Raw genomic sequence first — 26080 nt, forward strand, 5'->3', positions numbered from 1 at the left:
GCTTTGTGAGACACTTTAGAATTTTCTAGTATCTTCTTAGCATTAATGACCGAACACACAGCGATCACCTCTTGGTTTATTGTAAACCCTCTATCATAAAAGAGACATTAAACACTCTCGTGTAAACAGAGAGTACTTAACATTTGCTTTCTCTATTTTTTTCTCGTCAAAAATTAATGGTCATTCAGTTATCAGCCTTGAGCAATGCAAGTTATATTTTAACTACTTGGCTAATGCTTCTTGAATAAAAGCTCAAGCAGTGACAGAAGGGAGCACTCTGTGAACATAAGGACTTTGATTTTCAGGATGCCTCAGAAGTGGATTTCTGCCCTGCTCCTACTGCAGATCAATTTCTGCTTCAGATCTGGGAACTGTGGGAAAGTGTTGGTGTGGCCAATGGAATACAGTCACTGGATGAATTTAAAGATAATACTGGATGAACTTGTACAGAGAGGACATGAAGTCACTGTTCTCAGACCTTCATCTTCCATTTTTCTTGATCCCAAAAAAGCTTCTGGTCTCATATATGAAACATTTCCTACAAATTCCAATAATGATGAAGTAGAAAAGTTTTTTACCCAGTGGGTGAATATGTGGACATACGATGTGCCAAAATATACATGTTTGAGATACTACCCATCATTGAACAAAATGTTTGGGCAATTTTCTGATTTGTGGTTAAAGCTTTGTAGAGAAGTTGTTTCAAACAAACACCTTATGGCAAAACTAAAGGAATCCCAGTTTGATGTGGTTCTTTCAGATGCTGTTGGTCCCTGTGGTGAACTGATAGCTGAGATACTGCAGTTACCATTTGTGTACAGTCTTCGCTTTGGTAATGGCTATGGAATAGAAAAGTACAGTGCGGGACAACTCTTCCCTCCCTCTTATGTACCTATTATTTTGTCAGGATTAAGTGGTCAAATGACATTCATGGAGAGAGTCGAAAATATGCTATGCTTACTTTATTATGATTTTTGGTTTGAGTCATTTCCTGCTAAGAATTGGGATCCATTTTTCAGTGAAATTTTAGGTAAGTTATGTGAGCTCATCAGCAGTGTAAGGGTCCAACTTTCATTGCTCGTTAAAGTCTTCTTAGGGACAAATTTGCCTCTCATGCTGAAATGATTTAATGAAATAAAACAGTGTCTAGCATTCTCACTGAACACATGAGAGAGCTTCTATTACTGATGAAAATGAAACAGGTAGCAGCTCTGATCCAGGGCATTTTAGGAAGTAATAAAGTTACAAATTAATGTGTAAAAGCTTTCTCCAAACAATTCCATATTTATTTTATCATATCTTGCTTTGTTTTATAGGACAAGGTACTACTCTTATGTGATGTTTGTATGTGTGTTTTATTAATACTTGTGTTCACATTGTATGTAAGTGAAAATACACATGTGTGCTGTGCAAATGAAGATAGGATGTCACAGTTCACTGTCTACTTCTATCTCTTACTAATTTATTTAGTGAGACAAGGTCTTTTACTGAATCAAGACTTTAACATTTGACAGAGTGGCCTGATCAAAAGCTCCAGGGACTCAATCAACTTAGATTCACAAGTATAGTTGTGTGCCCTGTGTATAGGTTTTAGGTACCTATAATTAATTGGTATAATTGGCATCCATAGTAAGGTCCTGGTGCAGCTACAGCAAACATTTTACCAGCTGAACAAGATCACATCCTAAGATTGATAAATTTTAAAGAGAAATAAATTTAATAATTTCTATGTTGTACAGCATTTGGAAGATTGTTTTGTCTTCTTAGAATCTGTTTTTCCTTAAAATTAAAATGTTGATTATTTACTTTCTAAAGTATTCCATCTTTTAATATATGCTGAGGCTTTAATGATATTTTAACCCCTCAAGGCACACTCTATAGAATTATGTCCAAGTCTATTTTAAAGAATTGTTCTCCTGAAGCTTGAACCCAAAATGTATCTGTTCTGTATTGTCTGCAGTTTCAGTTTCCTCCTTGGGTAAGAAAGCTTTACTTAAGCAAGAAAAAAAATCTAATTCTCATAATTTCTTAAAACTTTCCAGGTAAAATTTGTAAATATTTCTACAAGGAAATGTATATTATTACACTGATTGCATGAAGTAAAAGTAGGGTTAGGTGTCAGAATTCTTCCAGGCATTACCCTCAGAATTCTCTTAGAAAACTGAGAGTCAAGAGATAGCTTATTTGTTGTAGAAACTAACTTGAATCATAGAAAGATTTTAACCATGGTTATGCTGAGGTAGCTTTACTCTAGAGGTACAATGTCCTCTATATTTCCATCTATTCTTCTGAAGCCTTAGAGGAGCAAAATGCATGGCTGATACATAGACACTCAGCAGATTCCATGAAAACAGGATTGCTGAATTACTGAGGTGACATTAGCATTTCATCTGAGTTTTCCTTTAACAAGCATATATTAAGTAAACAAAAAATAAATTACTCTCTAAATAATTATACATTAATAAATATAATTGTTTCATAAGTGCACACTTTGTTTCTTTGAGTAATATTATTTCAACACTTTTCAGACATGTTATTCACATGGCAATACTTTCATTATCATTTGCTTCTTCAACCCCCACTCATCACTCCATTTAGGAAGACCCACAACTATGGTTGACACAATGAAGAAAGCAGAAATGTGTCTCATTCGGTCCTACTGGGATTTGGAATTTCCTCGCCCATCCTTGCCAAACATTGAGTTTGTTGGAGGACTCCACTGCCAACCTGCCAAACCATTACCTAAGGTAAATAGAATCTTTGAATTATGTTTTTTTTTGTTTCATTTCAACTGGCTCTACAATATACTTTTAATTTTGTTCCAGGAGAGAGAATTGTTTGTAAGAAAAAGCATCTGGTCAAATAGAACACCAATTTAAAACAGTCACATATGTAAGCATTTCCTTCAATTTATGAAGTAACAGGAGAACGATGGGAAGACAACTTAATTCAATGATCTAAAAATTGATGCTCTTCCTTCCTACAAAAACTGCAAAATGATTAGTGTACACCCAAATAGATTCCTGACAAACAAAGGAACAGCATAAAGTTATTTCTGCCCAAACCACAATATCTAATAATTCATTAATAAACATTGATTAGAATATATTTAAAAGAAATGATTATAATATAAATAGATTATTTAAGAAAAATAAAAAACAAATTCTAAACTCATTGATTTAAATAAACACTAACATATGAAGAGAAGTCAAATGACACAGCTAAGAAATATACAAGAAAATAAGCCACTAGATTATTTAGAGCAAGATCTAGGACCTGAAAGTATGATGTGTGCAAACCAGGGGATTTTGACAAAGAGATCATACAAAACTTCACAATAGAACACAGAGAAAGAAAGTAAGCTAAGAGGTAAGATCACATTTCCTTTAAAATTGAAAACAAATCATCTCTACAAGATGCAGTTCCCAGTTGTATTGCACAGGGGCAAGTCAGGAAATAAGGAACCTATAGGAGGCTAATGTTGCAGTCCCAATAGCAAAGAAGACAAATCTAGAATAAAATACTGACAGATCTCAGTACATCTAACCATAGTCTAATACTACCAAGATAATATGGTGTTTGGAAAATTGAAATGAGTAAAACTAAATATCTCAGGTTTTTAGTGGCTAATGCTAAGTTAATGATGAGTATTTTCATCACTGTTATTTTTGTTGTTACTGTTAAAATGTGATAGCATTGCTGACAGAACAAGGTACAATGGCAAATGAGATTTGCTGGTCATGACTGCAGAGGTTTCAAGACTCAGCTCAGTTAGTTCTGGTCCTGGGGTAGGATAGACCATATTGGGGGAAGATGTATGTATAAGGATCTGTTTGAACCATGAAGAACAGGAAATAGAAACTTGGTTGGTGTCCCCCAAAACAGAAAGCCAGTTGCATGATGTAATTAAGTACACTTCACTTCTTAAAGTTTTCAAAAACTTCCCCAAAGTGTACCATAACCAGGAACCACAGGATTACCACTTAGTGTACAGGAGGACACTTGCATTCAACCTAATTGTTTTACTAAAACTAGTAAGTATCTTATATTTAAAGAAACAAATTCATCTTGCTCAATAATAATGAAGATTTCAACACTCTTAGCATCCTAAAATTACAAATGCCATTCATAATTATAAAATAAATGTATACATTTTGACAAGAGGACAAAGGTGTAAACTAAAATGTATCTGTGTCAAGATTCTTCAATGGTTTTCTAGCTTAAAGAGAAAGGCATTCCTCAATATCATGAATGTTTGCCTTCAATGATATTTAAGAAACACTCAACATTTCCTTGCTTTTAGTTCACTAATTAATGTACTCCTGACCTTAGATCTCAGATTTTTGTAGCATGGGGAATAAAAGGGATACTTTATGCTATTGATGCAGAGTATTTTTGTTTGTCTTTCATTAATTTTTATTATCTCTCTTATACACACACACACATACACACACCCACACACACACCATACCTATATGCAGAAAAACATATAAAACAATATTCGCATCCACTGAGTCTTGCCCATATGTACACATATGTACACATTTTAAGGGGCAGATCTCTTGGTACTGGGTACACAGTTTAGTGCTCATCTCTGGGGAAGACTGATATTGCTTTTTCTGTCTTCTGACAGACTACAAGAGATCCCTAAAGCTCTTTGTAAAAGCTGGTCCCTGACATCACCTGCCAGAATAACCATAGAAGAATACATATAAAACACATGAGCACTTGCTTATGAAAACAGGAAACACATTTAAATTACCCAGTCATTATACCATTATATCTGTTATGAAATGAACATCACAGTTGTAAGACAGAAACAAGATTGCTTTAATGGCTCTTTCCTCTGTCTCTCTTCTCTGCTCTCTTGCCCTCTTTCTCTTTGCCCTTCCTCTCTGCATTTCCTTCCCCATTCCCTCCACATGCTTATGGCTGACCTCTATTCCTCTCCTTTTCTACACTTCTTCTACCATTAAACCTCTCCAGGAAATAAAAAAGATTTCTTTAATGACATATAATATGATACTCAATGAGTACTTGTAATTTTATATTACTAACAACATTGAAAATCAAAATATTTTTCATTTATTTTTAATTTGAAAGTATGTGCGTGCCTATATACCACTGGGTGTACAAGCATTGAAGAGGGATTCCTGGCACATGTACAAATCCATGAGTATGCTCTCTCTCCTAGCTTGTGAATTACAGATTGAGGCCACCAAGGTTGACAACAAAAATACTACCAACTGAGCTATCTCACTGGCCAATGAAACACTCTTTAATGATTCCTTTCCAAATAAACATTGAATGTTAATCATTTAGGCTATGCACAGTAATTTCCCATGATCAAAGGACAATCCCATGTGCATACAAGTTTTGCACATTTTATCCAGTACTTGAAAGATTTGTCAACCTCCATAGAGAAGCATGTAGTGTTCTTAAGATTAGAACAAGGGAAAGAAGACAATGAAAATGTGTTCAACAATATAATAATCATAATTGGTAATGATAACTGTGGTAATTACATTTCAAAAACAAGATTGTAACCTAAATTATATATTATAAAATTTATCATTCTGTGTTAAAATTTCTCTATTCAGACTGGAATGATGACTCAGCAGGCAAATGACTAGCCTAAAAGCCTGACGCACTTAGTTTCATTCAGGGAAATAAACACAAAAGGAGGAAGGACACTGGCAACAGCCCCAGCAGATAGGCAGGTTTCAGCAGAAGAGATAAGAAACTAGCAGAGGGGATTATGGATGAATGAGACAGAGACTAGGGATTGGAGAATCTTGCATATCTGACTGAGTAGAATGTTTCTTTATTTATACAAATTCCACAAAAGAAGCAAATTTACTATTTTAAAAGAAATACTGTTCATAATCATCTTGTCCCTGGACAAGTGTGAAAAGAACAGAGAGAATAAGTAATAACAATCTCAAATCATTTTGGAGTACATGACCATTTATGACATTCTTCTGAAAGAGAAACACCAAGCAGATAAGAAATTATCTGAGTCATTCAAAGCGAGTTCTCAAGCCTTGAACAAGGTGTAGTGGTTGAAGTACAAGTTGTGAGTTGGCCTGGCTTAAAAGTTTGAAAGCTTTGCCAAGCTGCAAGTTGACATTTTCTATTCATTTGTTTTCTAGTTAAATGACCTCACTATAAAAGTGTGAACTCATGAATGACAAATTCTTATATTTCTCTTATGTCAATTTTATTATTTAATATATACTATATATTATATATATACTACATACATAATCAAGGGTAGTTTTAAGCAAACTACCTTTGTTATTAAATTTTTATTTTCTGGGAACAATGTCTGTAGACTACATGTGAGAGGAAGCCTGCATTCTTATCTGTACACAAATCTCTTATTTTTAAGTTGTTAAGAGGTAGATGTGCCAAGAGAACTCTAGAGCGATCCAACTTTTCGTGCTGTTCATATTCTCCATGGCAAGAAAGACTCCTGAGTAGGGGTAGATAAGGTTATTCCTGTGAGAAGAGAAATAATTTTCTAGGAAAAAGACATAAATGAATCCTAATGTATAAAGTCCTCCACAAATGTGGCACATAGAGATCAGAAACCCAGGATGAAAACAAGCACAATAGTCAAAGCAGTAACTGGCTCAGCTTTGTTCAACTGTGTCAGAGAGCCGTGCTGGCTCCATGAGTCTCTGTTTAACACTACTGAAGCTTGCCTTTATCTTCTGCCATTCTCTTGGTTGCTGTTTATATTCTCTCTCTCTCTCTCTCTCTCTCTCTCTCTCTCTCTCTCTCTCTCTCTCTCTCTCTCTCTCTCTCTCTCCCCCTCTGTCTCTCACACACACAAACACACACACACACATATATATATGTACATATATATAATGCTCTCTCAATAAAAGTACATGTTAGAATTAATATTTTTGCCTTCCACAATTCCCTGTTTTTCTATAGCTTACCAAATTTTCTTGTGACTTATTTCCTTTAAAAATAGGAAATCAGAGGCTAGAGAGATGACTCAACTATTAAAGATCACTGGCTGTTCTTCCAGAGGACCTGGGTTCAGTTCCCAGCACCCACATGGCAGTTCACAACTGTTATATAATCAATATGCATAATAATTTTATAAAAACAGCATTAGAAAATGATTATAAAAATTGTATTGGTAAATACGACATTTTTGAAAATGTGTTACTAAATATTTTAATACCCTAAATCAACTAAGGTAAAAGATTCATACTGAGTAACTTGAATACATACATTTAATTGAATAGTTTTATATCACTGTCATTTGCATTAAATCACCAGTCACAGAAAATTTAGATGGAAATGAAGAAATGGGGAGAGCATATTCTCTATAGGTTAAAAAATAAATATCAATGAGGATTCCAATTTTCAGATCACTTTATATAATGTACATATGTTCCCCTTGAACATGGGATGACTATGACAGCAATGACTGTATTGATTGTGTTTGACCACTGGTACTTATCATTCAGGTAATAGCTCATTTTTCTCTTAGTATTTATTAACAAATTCAAGGGTGTTTCATTTGTTGTTGGCTTTTGTCAGTAAAACATTCCCTGTATTTACAGGAAATGGAAGACTTTGCACAGAGCTCAGGAGAACATGGTGTGGTGGTGTTTTCTCTGGGGTCGATGATCAGGAACATAACACAAGAAAGGGCTAACACAATTGCATCAGCCCTGGCACAAATTCCACAAAAGGTAAAATGGCAACCCAGTGGGAACCAACTTTCTGCTGAGTTTGACAGTGTGGAAAGATCCGATTCAGAGATGTTCCTTAAGTGTTATGGTTTGCCTTAGCCAGTTTAAAAATAAGAATTTAAAATGTAGAATGTGTTTTTTAATTGATGATGACACTGACATAAACAAGTGATTACAGAGAAGCATAATGAGCACAGCAATCGTAAGCAAAACTACACAAAAATAACTAAACTCAGTCACTTGTTCCTTTTGCTTGAGCCTTGTTTGAATCCATAAATTCAGGAATCCATTTATTCAAAAAACATTTGATTTAATCACTTTACTAACAGATAGTGTTGGGGAATATGCAGTAAAACATGTAGACTTCCCAGGTTACCCTCCAATATTTAAAAAAAATTATAGAATTACTTAGTTACCATTCAGGAAACATTTTGGATCAAGCGGGCCAGGGTTCACCATCACAGTTCCTTTATTCCATGTTTGTTAAGAGAAACAAAGCCAGGCCTTCTAAAGAGGAACATGCCAAAGTCTGAAACAGGAAGACGTAAAAAAAAAAAAAGAAAGAAAAAAAGGTAGAGTGATCCCTGACGTTATGGTTAACCAACCATACATGATCAAACATCATCCATGGGACTATGGATCTAACATTTTAGAGTAAAATGCCTCCCATTTAGGAAGAAATGGAGAAATAAGAAAGAGTCCAGTAGAAATGAGCTTTGTATCAGAAAAGGTCCTTGTGGGTCTCTCTTCATAAGGAATTAGCTTCATATGAAGCTAATTTACCACAGCTGAACTTTAATCTACAGCACTTAGAAACTAGGTTATTGTTTTCTACTGCATAAAGTCACCTATAATGACCAATGCTGGTTTTCGCCAAGGTCCCAAATTAAGTTTAAGTATCTCACAGGGAACGTAAAGTAAACATGTAAATGAAGCTCCAATCTGTGAAGGTAGTTTAGGATTTCAAAAATTAGTCCTGTATGTGTGATACAATCAAGAATGTGGACCTCTCTGTGCTGTAGAAATTTGAAAGCAACCACATTATGCCAATCATGAAGACGAATGTGGACAAGAGTGACAAAGTTGCGGGAGTTTTATGGCCAATGTAAATACCTACTATCTGTGAGGTTATTCTAAGGATGGTACAGATAGACAACACCACTGTCTGATTTGCCATCATGGCAACTTTCCAGAAACTTCTAAACAGAGAGATTAGTTGATGTGGAATATTTCCAAAATTAATAACAAATAATAATATAAAAATGCTAAACTCTTAAAATAACACAGAACAATGATATATAAACTCTGGGGTTATTTTATTCAGGCATGGATTTATAATTGGAAAATTAGAAGTATTATCATAAGTAAACAAACTTTAAAATACATTAATATTTCATTAACTCTCTCATGTGTGCACATAGCTGCACATATCAAATCATGACTACATTCAACCTCATTAAATGTACATAGAAACATGGATATTAATACAGTCTATACATCATTTTTATGATGGTTCTTAATGACTCCTTCTGATTTCCACCCCTGTGCTAAAAAAAAAACATTTTTAGTTAAACAGTGTCTAACTTCTAAAAGAGTCTACTTTAAATTTTTAATCCTTACATAAATTATTGTCTAACGTCTAACCGGTTCTTTGGAGATTTGAGGGCAAGAAACCAGACAACTTAGGACCCAATACTCGGGTGTTCAAGTGGATGCCTCAGAATGGCCTTCTTGGTAAGACTCTGAGAATCAAATACTGAAAACACAAATCACAATCAATTGGCTGATAAGGACTCACAGACAGAACAAATAATTGGGAGCCCCCATGGGCCCTCTGAATGTTATATTTGTGGAGCTTTATTTTTGGTACTCCTAACAGGAAGCAGGGGCTGTTCCTCCCTAGAGATCTTATATAGCAATTCTAATCCTACAAAAATCCTTAGAAAAGGTGTCCAAGTAAGTTTCATCTCAATTCCTTTGGGCCTTTTTCTGAAACTTATTATGTCTTCAGCAATATGGTCTTATCTTGACCCTCTGCGAGGCAACCAAGAAGGAAAATTTGTATTGTTCAGACAAAGCCCTGAACTGTGCCCCACCCCTCTGGTAACCAAACAACTGTCCACACCACCTCTGTGACACAAATATTTAAAGTGGTGTGTGTCTTTACTGACACTGGGTTCTTTGTTAAGTCTGTGGTGCCTAAGAGCAGCAGTATCACCAGACTTGGCCAAACCCCATCCAAATTAAACACACCACACACACACACACACACACACACACTCACACTCACACTCACACACATACAAAGACACACACACACAAACACACAAACACACACACACACACATGGAGAGAGAGCGAGAGAGACAGAGAATAAAGACATAAAGACATATAGGGACAGAGGGTGCACAGGCTAGTAGATGGACAGGCAGGCAAGCAGAGACAGAAAAACATTGTGTGTATATACTAATAAGCGAGCCAATTAGTCAATAAGGAAATAACAATTTTTCCTTATTGATGTCTCCTGTATCTTTAGTTGCATTCTTTACCTTGGGATGGGAAGAGGGTAATAGGATCAGAGAAGCAATGAGGGGCACTAAGCTTTATATGTCAACAAGTTAGAACAAACATAGGGTGTTCCCAGACATTCATCTCCTCCATCCAATATGCAGTTTGTGTGTTCAAATGAACATCACTTTTCATCACAAACTACATGCCAGGACATGTACCACATCTGTCATTCATTTCTCAACTACTTCTTCCCTCAACCTTAGCACCACAGTAAAGAAAATGTAAGGTACAGATATCTCACTTACTCTCCTATGCACTTCTTCCTAGGTACTTCTTACTCTGAGTTATTAAAGCTATTTAAGCAATTTAATTTAATTTTTATATTAAAATACCGTGCCTCTTTGATTACTTTACTACACACTTATATTTAAGACTTCAAATGAGTGTATTTTCTGATGTTCTTCTGATCCTAGGTCATCCAAAAACTAAGGCTTTTGTACTCATGGTGGAGCCAATGGCATCTATGAGTCAATCCATCATGGGATCCCCATGGTTGGCATCCCTTTATTTGAAGAACAACATGATAACATAGCTCACATGGTAGCCAAAGGAGCAGCTGTTTCTCTAGATTTTCATACAATGTCCAGTTCAGATTTGCTCAACGCACTGAAGGCAGTCATCAATAACCCCTTGTGAGTATAACAGTGTATTTTTTTATTTGAATTGTATTGGAACCCAGGACTCTACGCATGCATGCTGAGCAAGTATTGTATCACTGTGCTACATCACGGGCCAATTTATTATAGATAATTTCTCATGGGAAGATTTAGGGAGCAGCAATTAACCTGAAGAAATAACTAATGATGAGGACAAAAAGCTACATTAGACAGCAAGGGATTGTCAATGTGGTTTTTTCTTTTCATTATTTTTGTTTTAGAGTCTGAATTTAACTTGACATATTTCTCTTTCATCCTGCAAAGCTCAGGAATAACAAAATTGTACCAATACCCCAGACAAAAGTGCTTTTCAATTATTTTACTAGAAAAGAATTAACATAGTTTTAGGCTAATTCAGGTTATTGAAATATATATATATATTGAGGCTCATAACGTGAATCTTGGGGAAGCAATAGGCATGTAGTGAAGTTATAATGGCAAAATGTAACTTTTATTAAAGCTTAGATTCTCAGCATAAGAATTTGTCAGATTTTAATTTTAGGGTAAATATAGTTTTCTATGTTAAAAATGCCTACTGATAGTTGAGGTTGTAGTGTAGTGTAGTAATTGAAGTTAGCCACCATTTTTCTTTTTCTTTAAAAGTCTCCTCAAATTTACTTCTGTTAACCAGCAAGTTAACATCTATCTCTAATTCTAATTACATTTAATTCTTCCAATTTTTGTCTTTGCCAATATTTTGATTCCATCACTGATCTGTACTAAATAATAGAGCTTTTGATTTTTACTCAATTGATAGGATTAACAAAAACTGATTCCACTTATAAATAGTGCACATTCTTAGATTTTAAGTTGTGGTTGCCTTTTTGGAAGGATTTTAAACTTTTGAAAATTTTCTTTGAAAGAACGAACATAGCATATTGCTGTTTAATTACCAAGTTTCTTACACAATAATGATTTACTTTCCAAATTACTTCAGAATATGCATTTAGCTAAAGTATGCTTCCTTGTCATATAATTCCCTTCATCACAAATGTTATGCATATATTCCAAGTATAAAAATGCAAACATTTGTTTAGAAGTATATTGTTGATAAAACAATGGGAAAATTTTAAAGCAAGTTAACTCATATCAAGTATATTTTTATCATTCTAACATACACTTCCTGAAACAAATTTTTTTGTTATAGCTTTTGGAAAATATTTTTTCTTTTTTTATTGGTTATTATATTTGTTTACATTTCAAATGTTGTCCCCCTTCCTGGTGTCCCCTCTAAAAGTCTCCATCCATCCCCCCTTTTCTTTATGGTCAAATGTAAAACATATATATATATACATATATACATATATATATCACATTTCTAATATTTAATAGACATGATAATGGCATTGGAAAATAGTGATTATTTCTTAAATAGGCAATACATTTTGAAGGCTTGGGATACATTGATTTTGTCTCCAGTAAATTTTACAACATCCTTGTCTTCGGGCGCACCTCCTGTATAACAATATGTTACTACTGCTGCCTCTGTCTCAAAATACAGTGTCTTCTCTCTGGATATTTTATGGCTGCCTTTCTTGACTATATTATAAATAGCAAGAAGGGAAGTTGAACCTATTACCACTGGTTCTGTGTTATGATACACTACATTAAGCTTTAGACTTGATGAGCAATGTCTATAAACCCTTCCCCATATCGACTGGTACAGTACCATTTAACCACTATAATCAAATATCTCTTCAATGTTTCAATGTAAAATATTAAGCATTTGCAATATTAAAAATCATTACACATAAAAGTACAAGGAGTAATAGCAAGAATCTACTCTATTTCCACTTCATAGCATTACTAATTCTAGGTATTCCAAGAGCCAAAATATTTTTAGTAGTAAATGAAGATGTAGTTTTATTAATTATATTGAACAATTCACAATTAGAAAGAGATATTTATAAAAGGATAAAAAAGTCATCAAAGGAAGTACTCTGCATATCTCTATTTATAATCAATAAGCACTGATAACTGATCGGTACAAATTCCTCATTAATTATCCCAGCTCCTTATCAACTTTGTCCTGTTACGCATAACAGTGGAAATGGCCTGAATTTGCCATGCATTTCCAAATTGTTCTACTGCTCTGAACTCTTTACACCAGCTACACAAGTAATGGCTTTCTGCTTGGGTCATACTTCTAAACCTCGAAACTAGCTCATTTTGATTTTGTTTTGATTTTGGGCCTTGACTGATTACAATATCTTATTTACAAATATCTGTTTGTAAATTTCTCCTTATATATTTAAGCCTGTGTTGAAGAAGTTCTAGCTTATACATTATTTAATAAGATCTTGATGGTGATAGGTGACTACAATCATTTTCCTTATTCTTTCATGTAATCATCTTGATACACATAACTTTATACACATATTTTTTCATGTTCATTCATGTCTATTGTATTTTCCTTTAGCTATAAAGAGAACGTGATGTGGTTGTCAAGCATTCACCATGACCACTTATGAAGCCCCTGGACAGAGCTGTCTTCTGGATTGAGTTTGTCATGCGTCACAAAGGGGACCTGAGACCACTTGGACATAACCTTGCCTGGTACCAATACCACTCTCTGGATGTGATTGGATTTCTCCTGGCCTGTGTAGTGGCCATTTTTTTCTTACTGTAAAATGCTGTCTCTTTCTTTACCTGATTTTTTGTAAAGGTGGGAAAGAATAAAAGGGACTAGGGCTCTTTAAGAAGGAAGGATCTGATCTGTGGTCGTGATGGACATGACTATTCACTTTACCGCTGAAACTCTAACAGATGCTCCTTGTTTTAGAAGGCATTGAGCTAATTGTTTTATCTATATGTTTTACACCATAAGTTAAGAAAGTAACCTTTTTAAATCTCTATTTTCTCATGTGAGTTGCTTTCATATTGATTCATTGATGTAATAAGCTGGAATAATGATAGCCACTGAAACACCAACTTGTTTACAGGTAAAGAATAGGAAACCTAAACTTTTTATTGTGAATTTTCAGGTATTGTTTATAGAATAAAATGGACTGTCATTGTCTAAAATAAGAAAAAAGAACATGATCCATTTCTAAAGTGATAAGGCAAAATAAACAGGCATGTAGATGGATGGATGGAGAGATAGGTAGGTATATGATAGATAGATAGATAGATAGATAGATAGATAGATAGATAGATAGATAGATAGATAGATGATGGTAGATGATAGATAGACAGGCAGACATACATAGACAGGCAGGCAGACTGTTAGACAGATAGACAGACATACAGACAGACAGATAGCTTTAAAAAGTGACAAGGCAGGTTTTATTGAAACTACCATAGTAAAGACATAACACATACACAGTCACACCACCACTACCAAAGCAACAACAATAATGAGTAGGAAGTGAAGTTTTAAAAACACTAAAAGATGAGTAGAGAGGAATAAAGTAATTGGAATTTAAAATGGAGTCTTGGAGTAAGTGAAAAAATATTGCTTAAATATCCTAGCAATGGAAAAAAACAATGTTCAGTTCAGTTCCACAGAAATACAAATACAAGCAATCAACATTAAAAGTCAACCCTGCCTCCTTTTAACTCATATTCTATGCATTTTCACTTCAAATACTATTCCTCTTCCTGATTCCTTCCATTCCCACTACACCTAACCCCATGAGGATGCTCTCCCTCCCATCCAACTACTCCCACCTCAATACCCTGGCATTTCCCTACATTAGAAAGAAACAAGTCTCCATGGGTCTCTATACTAAACAATGCCATCTCTGCTACATATGCAACTAAAGCCAAGGGTCCCTTCATGTGCACTCTCTGGTTGGTGTTCTAGTCCCTGGGAGGTATGGGAGGTCTAGTTGGCTGACATTGTTGTTCTTCCTATGGGGCTGAAAATAACTACAGCTCATTCAGTCCTTTCTATAACTCCTCCATTGAGGTCCCCTTGCTCAGTCCACTGGTTAGCTGCAAGCATTCTCATCTGTATTAATAAGGCTCTGGCAAAGCATCTCAGAAGAAGACATCCACATCAGGTTCCTGACAGCAAGCACTTCTTGGCATCTGCAATAGTGACTGGATTTGGTGGCTGCATCTGGGATGGATCTCCAGATGGAAAAGTCTCTGGATGGCCTTTCCTTCAGTCTCTGCTCCACTCTTTGTCCCTGTATTTCATTCTATGAATATTTTGTTCCCCCTTCAAAGAAGGAATGAAATATCCAAATTTTGGTCTTCCTTCTTCTTGAGCTTCATATAGTCTGTAAATTGTATCTTGGGTATTCCATGCTTTGGGGTTAATATCCCCTTATTAGTGAGTGCAAAACATGTGTGTTCTTTTGTGAGTAAATACTCCATGGTGAAAATGGACCATATTTTCTGTATCCATTCCTCTATTAAAGGACATCTTGGTTCTTTCCAGCTTCTGGCTATTATTAATAAGGCTGCTATGAACAGAATGAAGCATGTGTCCTTGTTATATGTTGGAGCATCATTTGGGTATATGCCCCGGAGTGGTATAGCTGGGTAGACAGGTAGCACTATGTCCAAGTTTCTGAGGAACTGCCATACTGATTTCCAGAGTGGTTGTATCAGCTTGCAATCCCAACAATGGAGGAGTATGTCCCTTTCTCTGCATCTTGGCCTGCATCTCTTGTCACCTAAGTTTCTTATCTTAGCCCTGCTGACTGCTATGGGGTGGAATCTCAGGGTTGTTCTGATTTGCATTTCCCTGATGACTAAGGATTTTGAACATTTCATTAAGTGCTTCTCAGCCATTCAATATTCCTCAATTAAGAATTCTTCATTTAAATTATACTGCAGGGAGACAAATAACCCTATTAAAAATGGGGTTCAGAGCTAAACAAAGAATTCACAGATGAGGAATGCAAAATGGCTGAGAAGCACCTAAAGAAATGTTCAACATCTTTAGTCATAAGGGAAATGCAAATCAAAACAACCCTGAGATTTCACCTCACACCAGTGAGAATGGCTAAGTTCCAAAACTCAGGTGACAGCAAATGCTGGTGAGGATGTGGAGAAAGAGGAACACTCCTCCATTGTTGGTGGGATTGCAGACTGGTACAACCACCCTGGAAATCAGTCTGGAGGTTCCTCAGAAAATTGGACATTGAGCAAACTGAGGACACAGCTATACCTCTCTTGGGCATATGCCCAAACAGTACTTCAACATATAACAAAGAATACTCCACTATGTTCGTATCAACATTATTTATAATAGTCAGAAGCTGGAAAGAACCCAGATGTCCTTCAACAGAGGAATGGATACAGAAAATGTGGTACATCTACACAATGGAATATTACTCAACTATCAAAAACAATGACTTTATGAAATTCATAGGCAAATGGAGGGAACTGGAAAATATCATCCTGAGTGAGGTAACCCAATCACAGAAAAACACACATGGTAGGCACTCATTGATAAGTGGATATTAGCCCAAATGCTCGAATTACCCTAGATGCACAGAACACATTAAACTCAAGAAGGATGGCCAAAATGTGAATGCTTCACTCCTTCTTTAAAAGGGGAACAAGAATACCCTTGGGAGAGAATAGGGAAGCAAAGTTTAGACCAGAGACTGAAGCAACACCCATTCAGAGCCTGCCCCACATGTAGCCCATACATATACAGCCAGCAGACTAGATAAGATGGATGAAGCAAAAGAAGTGCAAGCCGACAGGAATCGGATGTAGATCTCTCCTGAGAGAGACAGCTAGAAGACAGCAAATACATAGGCGATTGCCATCATTAAACCACTGAACTGAGAATGGGACCCGTGTTGAAGGAATCTTAGAAAGGACTGAAAGAGCTTGAAGGGGCTTGAGACCCCATATGAACAACAATGTCAACCAACCAGAGCTTCCAGGGACTAAGCCACTATACCCAAAGACTATATACATGGACTGACCCCATCTCCAACTGCATACGTAGCAATGAATAGCCTAGTAAGAGCACCAGTGGTAGGGGAAGCCCTCGGTCCTGCCAAGACTGAACCCCCAGTCAACGTGATTGTTGGGGGGAGGGCGGTAATGGAGGGAGGATGAGGAGGGGAACACCCATAGAGAAGGGGAGGGGTTAGGGGGATGTTGGCCAGGAAACCGGGAAGGGAAATAACAATCAAAATGTAAATAAGAAATACTCAAGTTAATAAAGATGAAAAAAATTCTTCATTTAAATTGTTTTGAAAAATTAAAACATAAAAAAAATCTAAAGGCTTTGAAAAAAGAATTTTTGTTTAGCTCTGTACTCCACTTTTAATAGGATTATTTGGTTCTCTGGAGTCTAACTTCTAGAGTTCTTTGTGTGTATTAGAAATTAGCCCTCGGGAAAGGGAATAACACTCGAAATGTATATAAGAAATACTCAAGTTAATAAAAAAAATAAAATAAAATAAAATAAAATAAAATAGCCCTCTATCAGATCTAGGATTGGTAAAGACCTTTTCCCAATCTGTTGCTTGCCATTTTGTCCTATTGACAGAGTTCTTTGCCTTTAGAAGTTTTGCAATTTTGTGAGATCCCACTTGTCGATTCTTGATTTTAGATCATAAGCCATTGGTGTTCTGTTCAGGAAATTTTCCCCTGTGCCTATGTGTTTGAAGTTCTTGTCCACTTTCTCTTCTATTAGTTTTTTTTTTATTATTATTATTATATATAAGTATACTGTAGCTGTCTTCAGATACACCAGAAGAGGGCATCGGATCTCTTTACAGATGGTTGTGAGCCACCATGTGGTTGCTGGGATTTGAACTCATGACCTCTGGAAGAGCAGTCGGGTGCTCTTAGCCGCTGAGCCATCTCTCCAGCCCAGTTTTTTTTTTTTTTAAGTTAAAAATTCCTTAGTTTCTTATTCCTGTTACTACTATCACAATTTACTGGGAAATATACCTGATTTAATGAAAAGAAAAAGGAAAAGAAAAAGCTACAACAGATAAAAGACATCAGGAATGTACATCTAATTGACACTATATTGCATTAATCAATAGCTACACTCTTTGCAAACTGTGACTGTGACAGTCCCGAATGGGAAGGGGTTCCTGTTTAAGCTGCAGTAACACTTCTGACTATGGATCATCATTCCTTCGGTAGCAGATTTTTACAGTTCCCCTAATGCATTTAGGACAACTGTCTCAAAGTAACTTGCAGCGTTCCCAACGACTCCTTGCTCTCTCTCCTGCTAAGAACTGTAACTGTTTATTTCTGTTTTATTTTAAAACCTTCTGTTAACATAACTACCACTTCTACCTCCAGATTCATAGCCACCACCATAGGGACTGCCTGAGCTTCTTCCACCAAATCTGTTCCCCTTCATGGGTCCATAATTAAATTGTTGCTGTCCACTATAATTTTAAAGGTCATTATAGTTCCCACCACCACCATAGTTACCTCCACCCAAATTTTCTCCTTCATTTTAAACATCATGTCCTCCTCCACCACCAACATATCCACCACCTTGGTTTCCATATCCTGGTCCACCACCTCCATAACCTCCTCTACTGCTGCAACAAGGACTACCACTATAGTTGCCACCCTCACCTCCAAATCCATTATATCCACCATCACCACCTCCATAACTGTGTCCACTGTCACCAGCTCCACCACCATAGCCTCCTCTTCCACCAAAGTTTCCTCCATGATCTAAGTTTACTCTGCCACCTCCAAAGTTTCCTCCATATCCCATAAAGTTGCCATATCCACCTCTATGACCTCGCTGTGATCCAGAAGACTGTATCTCTTCTTTAGAAAGGGCCTTTGGCCCTTCACAATTATGCCCATTAATAGTGTGGTATTTCTGAAGAACAATTTTATCAACTGTGCCATGATCATCAAAAGTTACAAAAGCAAATCCTCTCTTTTTTCCACTCTGCCTGTCTTCCATAACATCTATGGTTTCAATATTGCCATACCTTTCAAAGTAGTCTCTCAGATTATATTCTTCTGTATCCTCTTTAGTACCACCAACAAAAATTTTCTTCACTGATAAATGGACAGCGGACTTTAGAGAATCCTCTCTAGAAACAGCTCTCTTTGGTTCCACCACATGCCTTGTGTGGCCAAGCACACATTGCAGCATCTACTCTTGAACACAAGAGTAGGTCATAAAACCAAAGCCTCTAGAAACTTTTGTTTGAGGATCTCTCATTACCATACAGTCTGTAAGTGTGCCCCATTTCTCAAAATATTCTCTTAAGCTATCATTTGTGGTTTCAAAGTTCAGACCACCAAACAACAGCTTCCTCAGCTGCTCTGGTTCTTTTAGATCATGGCCCTCCATTTTGAGACCAGATTTGCTTCTTCCAACTAAAGTTCCATATGGGACTGACAGCCTTCTCTTAGTTTTAAGACAGAATCCATGACAAAATGTAAGTGGAATCCAGAATAAGTTAATGTAGTCTAGGTGCAAGTCCTATCTGCTACATGAGGATAAAAATGCATGAGTTTCTTTTTTGTTTATTTATGTATTTGTTTGTTAGTTTATTTTATATCCCAAATGCTGCCTCCCTCCTGACCCTTCCCTCACAGATACTCTCCCTCTATTCCCCCTCTCCTTCTTCTCTGAGAGGGTAGACAAAATACTTCAAGATATTTTTATTTATTAAACCAACTCAAGATGTTTCCTAATATATTTCCCACTGAAAACTAGATCATCCAATGAATGTTCTGTTAGAAAGAGAAAGAATTTTTACCACATGGCAGCCACTTTTAATATTCTTTTCATTGAATGGTCCTGTGAAGTTGGGCAGTATGAAAATAAACAACAGAAGATGACCTGCAGAGTGCAGAATGATAGCAAAGTACCTGATGCTCAACTCAGTGTGCTTGGTGTTGTAATACAATTCCTTCCTGTGGCAAAAAAAAATGTGATCCATATCTTTTTCTTATTCATCAAACCAGCCATTTCTAATTGCTGACCTACCCAGGACAAGTATGAGGAAAAGCACAAACTTAGAATATACACTTTTATTTATTTCCCGTTAGAAACTTAGGGAATGATGATTGTCTAATAAATGAATAGTAAGATTGAATGGAAAATTTTGGTATCATAGCACACTATCTGTGCTAGAGAGACTATCTGAAATAGTAAAAGGTTCTCAAGATCTGACCTAAAATATCTACACTTAGAATTTTTTTTTGGTTCTTTTTTTTTGGAGATGGGGACTGAACCCAGGGCCTTGTGCTTCCTAGGCAAGCGCTCTACCACTGAGCTAAATCCCCAACCCCTAGAATTTTTATACTCAGAGCATAGTCTGCACAGAAAACACAAAAGAAGTATCTAACTGAACAGCATTTCTTTTGCTCAGTAAAACATTATAAAATTTGGATGAGAGATATAACTATATATAACTATAACTTTTGATATATGGAAAAGATATCCCTTCTGGTCTCCATCTGCACACAGAGCTGTACCACAGCCTAAGGACACAAAACCTGCTTGTAGAAAGTTGGTCTGCCAGAAACACTCTCTCTCCTAAGTCCACAGCCCACAGGTAGGACACCACTTACTTTCCAGTGATTGTCCAAAGACAGATTTACAGGGAGAGCACAGGGCTCAGGAGCTGCAGGGTGGCCTGGGACTGAGCCATTCCTGTCTCCATCTGTGCCCAAAGCTAGGGCTGTTCTACAGCTCTCAGACCAAAAATGCAGTCACAGAGCTGGTCTGCGAAGAGCACTCTCCAAAGATCATAGGCTCATAGGTTTACAGGCCCAGAGGAGGGACAAGCTCCAATAAAAGACTACAAGGCCAACTAACATCAGAGATAATCAGATGCTGAGAGACAAGTGCAAGAACCTAAGAAACAGAAACCGAGACTACTTGGCATCATCAGAACCCAGGGCTCCTACCACAGCAAATGCTGGATATCACAAAACACCTGAAAAGCAAGATTTGGATTTAAAATCACATCTCATGATGATGATAGAGAACTTTAAGAAGGACATAAATTACTCTCTTAAAGAAAAACAGGATAATACAGGTACACAGGTAGAAGTCTTTAAGACAAAACACAAAAATACCTTAAAGAATTACAGAAAAACACAACCAAACAGGTGAAGGAATTGAACAAAATCATCAAAGATTTAAAATTTGAAATAGAAAGAATAAAGAAATCACAAAGAGAGGAAATCCTGGAGATAGAAAAACTAAGAAAGAGATCAGGAGTCATAGATTCAAGCATAATCAATAGAATGCAAGAGATTGAAGGAAGAATCTCAGGGGCAGAAGATTTCGTAGAAAGCATTGAAAAAATAGTCAAAGAAAATGCAAAAATAAAAAAGTTCCTAAGCCCAAATATCCAGGAAATCCAGGAAAAAAAATGATGAGATCAAAGTTAAGGATAAGAGGTAGAGAATAGTGCAAAGATCCCCAACTTAAAAGTCCAGTAAATATCTTCAACAAAATTATAAAAGCAAACTTCCCTAACCTAAAGAAAGAAATGCCAATGAATATACAAACCTTCAGAACTCCAGAGAGATTGGACCAGAAAAGAAATTTCTCCTGTAACATAATAGTCAAAACACCAAAGAAACTATATTAAAAGTAGTAAGGGAGGATGGTCAAGTAACATATAAAGGCAGACCCATCAAACCTCTGTGGACATCAGTCTGGAGGTTCCTCAGAAAATTGAACATTGCACTACCTGAGAACCCAGCTATACATCTCTTGGGCGTATACTCAAAAGATGCTTCAACATACAACAAAGACACATGCTCCACTATGATCATAGCAGCCTTATTTATAATAACCAGAAGCTATAAAGATCCCAGATGCCCTTCAACGGAGGAATGGATACAGAAAATGGGGTACATCTACACAATGGAGTACTACTTAGCTATCGAAAACAATGACTTCATGAAATTCATAGGCAAATGGAAGGAACTAGAAAATGTTATCCTGAGTGAGGTAACCCAATCACAGAAAATCACACATTGTATAAGTGGATATTAGCCCAAATGCTCGAATTATCTAAGATGCACAGACCACATGAATCTCAAGAAGGATGAACAAAATGTGGATGCTTCACTCTTTCATTAAAAGGGGAACAAAAATACCCATAGGAGGGAATAGGGAGGCAAAGTTTAGAACAGAAACTGAAGGAACAGCCATTCAGAGCCTGCCCCACATGTGGCTGATACATATACAGCCACCAAAACTAGATAAGGTGTATGAAGCTAAGAAGTGCAGCTGACAGGAACTGGATATAGATCTCAAGTGGATCTCTCTTGAGAGACACAGCCAGAAAATGGCAAATACATAGGCGAATGCCAGCAGCAAACCACTGAACTGAGAACAGGACCCCCATTGGAGGAATTAGAGAAAGGACTGAAAGAGCTGAAGGGACTTGAAACCCGTAAGAACAACAATGCCAACCAGCCGGAGATTCCAGGGACTAAACCACTACCCAAAAACTACACATGGACTGACCCTGGGCTCCAACTTCATATGTAGCAGTGAATAGCTTTGTAGGTGCACCAGTGGAAGAGGAAGCCCTTGGTCCTGACAAAGCTGGACCCCCAGTGTACAGGGTTGTTGGGGGAGGTAATAGGGAGTTGATGGAGAGGGAAAAAGCCATATAGAAGGGGAGGGGGAGAGTCTAGGCGGCTGATGGAATGGAAACCGGGAAAGGGAATAACATTTGAAATGTAAATAAGAAATACTGAATTTTAAAAAATGGAAGAAAAAAATTAAAATAAATAAATAAATAAATGACAAAGGAATGTAAATAAAAAATCCAATAAAAAAGAAAAAAGATCTAATACCAATACTTTTAAAACTATTCCACAAAATAGAAACAGAAGGAACACTACCCAATTCATTCTATAAAGCCACAATTATGCTTATACTTAAACCACACAAAAACTCTACAAAGAAAGAGAACTTCAGACCAATTTCCTTCATGAATATAGATGCAAAATACTCGATATTTCTCAGAAGAGGAATCCAAGATCATATCAAAATGATCACTCAACATGATCAAGTAGGCTTTATCCCAGGGATGCAGGGATGGTTTAATATACAAAAAATTATCAACATAATCCACTATATAAACAAACTCAAAGAAAAAACACATGATCATCTCATTACATGCTGGGAAAGCATTTGACAAAATTCAACACCCCTTCATAATAAAATTTTGGAAATATCAGCAAGTCAAGGCCCATACCTAAACATAGTAAAAGCAATATACAGCAAACCAGTAGCCAATATCAAACTAAATGGAGAGAAACTAGAAGCAATCCCACTAAAATTAGGGACTAAACGAGACTGCCCTCTCTCTCCCTATCTAGTCAAGAGAGTACTTGAATTCCTAGACAGAGTAATCAGACAACTAAAGCAGGTCAAAAGGATACAAATTGGAAAGGAAGTAATCAAAATATCACTATTTGCAGATGATGATCGTATACTTAAGTGATCCCAAAAGTTCTACCAGAGAATTCCTAGCTGATAAATATTTTAGCAAAGTGGATGGATATAAAATTAACTAAAAAAATCAATAGTCTTCCTCTACTCAAATTATAAACAGTCTGAGAAAGAAATTAAAGAAATGACACCCATAACAGTAAGCACAAGTAAGATAAAATATCTCAGTGTGACTCTAACCAAGGAAGTCAAAGATCTGAATGACAAGAACTTCAAGTCTCTGAAGAAAGTAATCTAAGAAGATCTCAGAAGATGGAAAGATCTTCCATGCTCATGGATTAGCAAGATTAATATAGTAAAAATGTTCATTTTGCCGAAAGCAATCTACTTATTCAGCACAGTCCCTATCAAAATTCCAAATCAATTCTTAATAAAATTAGAAAGAGCAATTTGCAAATTCATTTGGAAAAGTAAAAAAATTCAGGATAGCAAAAACTATTCTCAACAATAAAATAACTTTGGGGGAATCACCATTCCTGACCTCGAGCTTTACTACGGAGTAATAGTGATTAAAACTGTATGGTATTGATACGGAGGCAGGCAAGTAGATCACTGGAGTAAAACTGAAGACCCACAAATGATCCTACACACCTATGGTCACTTGATCTTTGACAAAGGATGTAAAACTATCCAGTGGAAAAAAGATACCATTTTCAACAAATGATGCTGGTTCAACTGGAGGTCAGCATGTAGAAGAATACAGATCAATGTATTCTTTTTTTTTTATTAACTTGAGTATTTCTTATATACATTTCGAGTATAATTCCCTTTCCCGGTTTCCGGGCAAACATCCCCCTGCCCCTCCCCATCTTTATGGTTGTTCCCCTCCCCATCCTCCCCCCATTGCCGCCCTCCCCCCAACAATCTAGTTCACTGGGGGTTCAGTCTTAGCAGGACTCAGGGCTTCCCCTTCCACTGGTGCTCTTACTAGGATATTCACTGCTACCTATGAGGTCAGAGTCCAGGGTCAGTCCATGTATAGTCTTTAGGTAGTGGCTTAGTCCCTGGAAGCTCTGGTTGCTTGGCATTGTTGTACATATGGGGTCTTGAGCCCTTCAAGCTCTTCGAGTTCTTTCTCTGATTCCTTCAACGGGGGTCCTATTCTCAGTTCAGTGGTTTGCTGCTGGCATTCGCCTCTGTGTTTGCTGTATTCTGGCTGTGTCTCTCAGGAGCGATCTACATCCGGCTCCTGTCGGCCTGCACTTCTTTGCTTCACCCATCTTGTCTAATTGGATGGCTGTATATGTATGGGCCACATGTGGGGCAGGCTCTGAATGGGTGTTCCTTCTGTCTCTGTTTTAATCTTTGCCTCTCTATTCCCTGCCAAGGGTATTCTTGTTCCCCTTTTAAAGAAGGAGTGAAGCATTCACATTTTGATCATTCGTCTTGAGTTTCATTTGTTCTAGGCATCTAGGGGTAATTCAAGCATTTGGGCTAATAGCCACTTATCAATGAGTGCATACCATGTGTGTTTTTCTGTGATTGGGTTACCTCACTCAGGATGATATTTTCCGGTTCCAACCATTTGCCTACGAATTTCATAAAGTCATTGTTTTTGATAGCTGAGTAATATTCCATTGTGTGGATGTACCACATTTTCTGTATCCATTCCTCTGTTGAAGGGCATCTAGGTTCTTTCCAGCTTCTGGCTATTATAAATAAGGCTGCGATGAACATAGTGGAGCACGTGTCTTTTTTATATGTTGGGGCAACTTTTCAGTATATGCCCAAAAGAGGTATAGCTGGATACTCAGGCAGTTCAATGTCCAATTTTCTGAGGAACCTCCAGACTGATTTCCAGAATGGTTGTACCAGTCTGCAATCCCACCAAAAATGGAGGAGTGTTCCTCTTTCTCCGCATCCTCCAACGGCATCCTTGCTTCTTCCAACCATTTGCTTGGAAAGTTGTTTTCCAGCTTTTCACTCTGAGGTAATGTCTGTCTTTGTCTCTGAGGTGTGTTCTTCCCAGCTCCTCATGGTACTTTCTCCAAAATTGACCATATAATTGGTCAAAAAACGGGCCTCAACAGGTACAGAAAGATAGAAATAATCCCATGCATGCTATCAGACCACCACGGCCTAAAACTGGTCTTCAATAACAATAAGGGAAGAATGCCCACATATATGTGGAAATTGAACAATGCTCTACTCAATGATAACCTAGTCAAGGAAGAAATAAAGACAGAAATTAAAGACTTTGTAGAATTGAATGAAAATGAAGGTACAACATACCCAAACTTATGGGACACAATGAAAGCTGTGCTAAGAGGAAAACTCATAGCGCTGAGTGCCTGCAGAAAGAAACAGGAAAGAGCATATGTCAGCAGCTTGACAGCACATCTAAAAGCTCTAGAACAAAAAGAAGCAAATACACCCAGGAGGAGTAGAAGGCAGGAAATAATCAAACTCAGAGCTGAAATCAACCAAATAGAAACAAAAAGGACCATAGAACGAATCAACAGAACCAAAAGTTGGTTCTTTGAGAAAATCAACAAGATAGATAAACCCTTAGCCAGACTAACGAGAGGACACAGAGAGTGTGTCCAAATTAAGAAAATCAGAAATGATAAGGGAGACATAACTACAGATTGAGAGGAAATTCAAAAACTCATCAGATCTTACTATAAAAGCCTATATTCAACAAAACTTGAAAATCTGCAGGAAATGGACAATTTCCTAGACATATACCAGGTAACGAAGTTAAATCAGGAACAGATAAACCAGTTAAACAA

The 26080-nt window shown here is 36.8% G+C and overlaps 1 long non-coding RNA gene and 2 pseudogenes across 1 annotated transcript in view; 1 reads left to right on the forward strand and 2 right to left on the reverse strand.

Annotated features, from left to right (window-relative positions):
• Window positions 1-26080, reverse strand: part of LOC148001274 (LINE-1 retrotransposable element ORF1 protein-like) — a 139753-nt gene that overhangs the window by 27475 nt on the left and 86198 nt on the right. The gene's annotated exons all lie outside the window — the stretch shown is intronic.
• Ugt2b7l1 (UDP glucuronosyltransferase family 2 member B7 like 1) lies at window positions 307-13624 on the forward strand (annotated as a pseudogene).
• LOC148001275 (heterogeneous nuclear ribonucleoproteins A2/B1 pseudogene) lies at window positions 18141-19205 on the reverse strand (annotated as a pseudogene).

This window comes from Rattus norvegicus, chromosome 14, assembly GCF_021556685.1.
Source record: "Rattus norvegicus strain SHRSP/BbbUtx chromosome 14, alternate assembly SHRSP_T2T, whole genome shotgun sequence".
Lineage (NCBI taxonomy): Eukaryota > Metazoa > Chordata > Mammalia > Rodentia > Muridae > Rattus > Rattus norvegicus.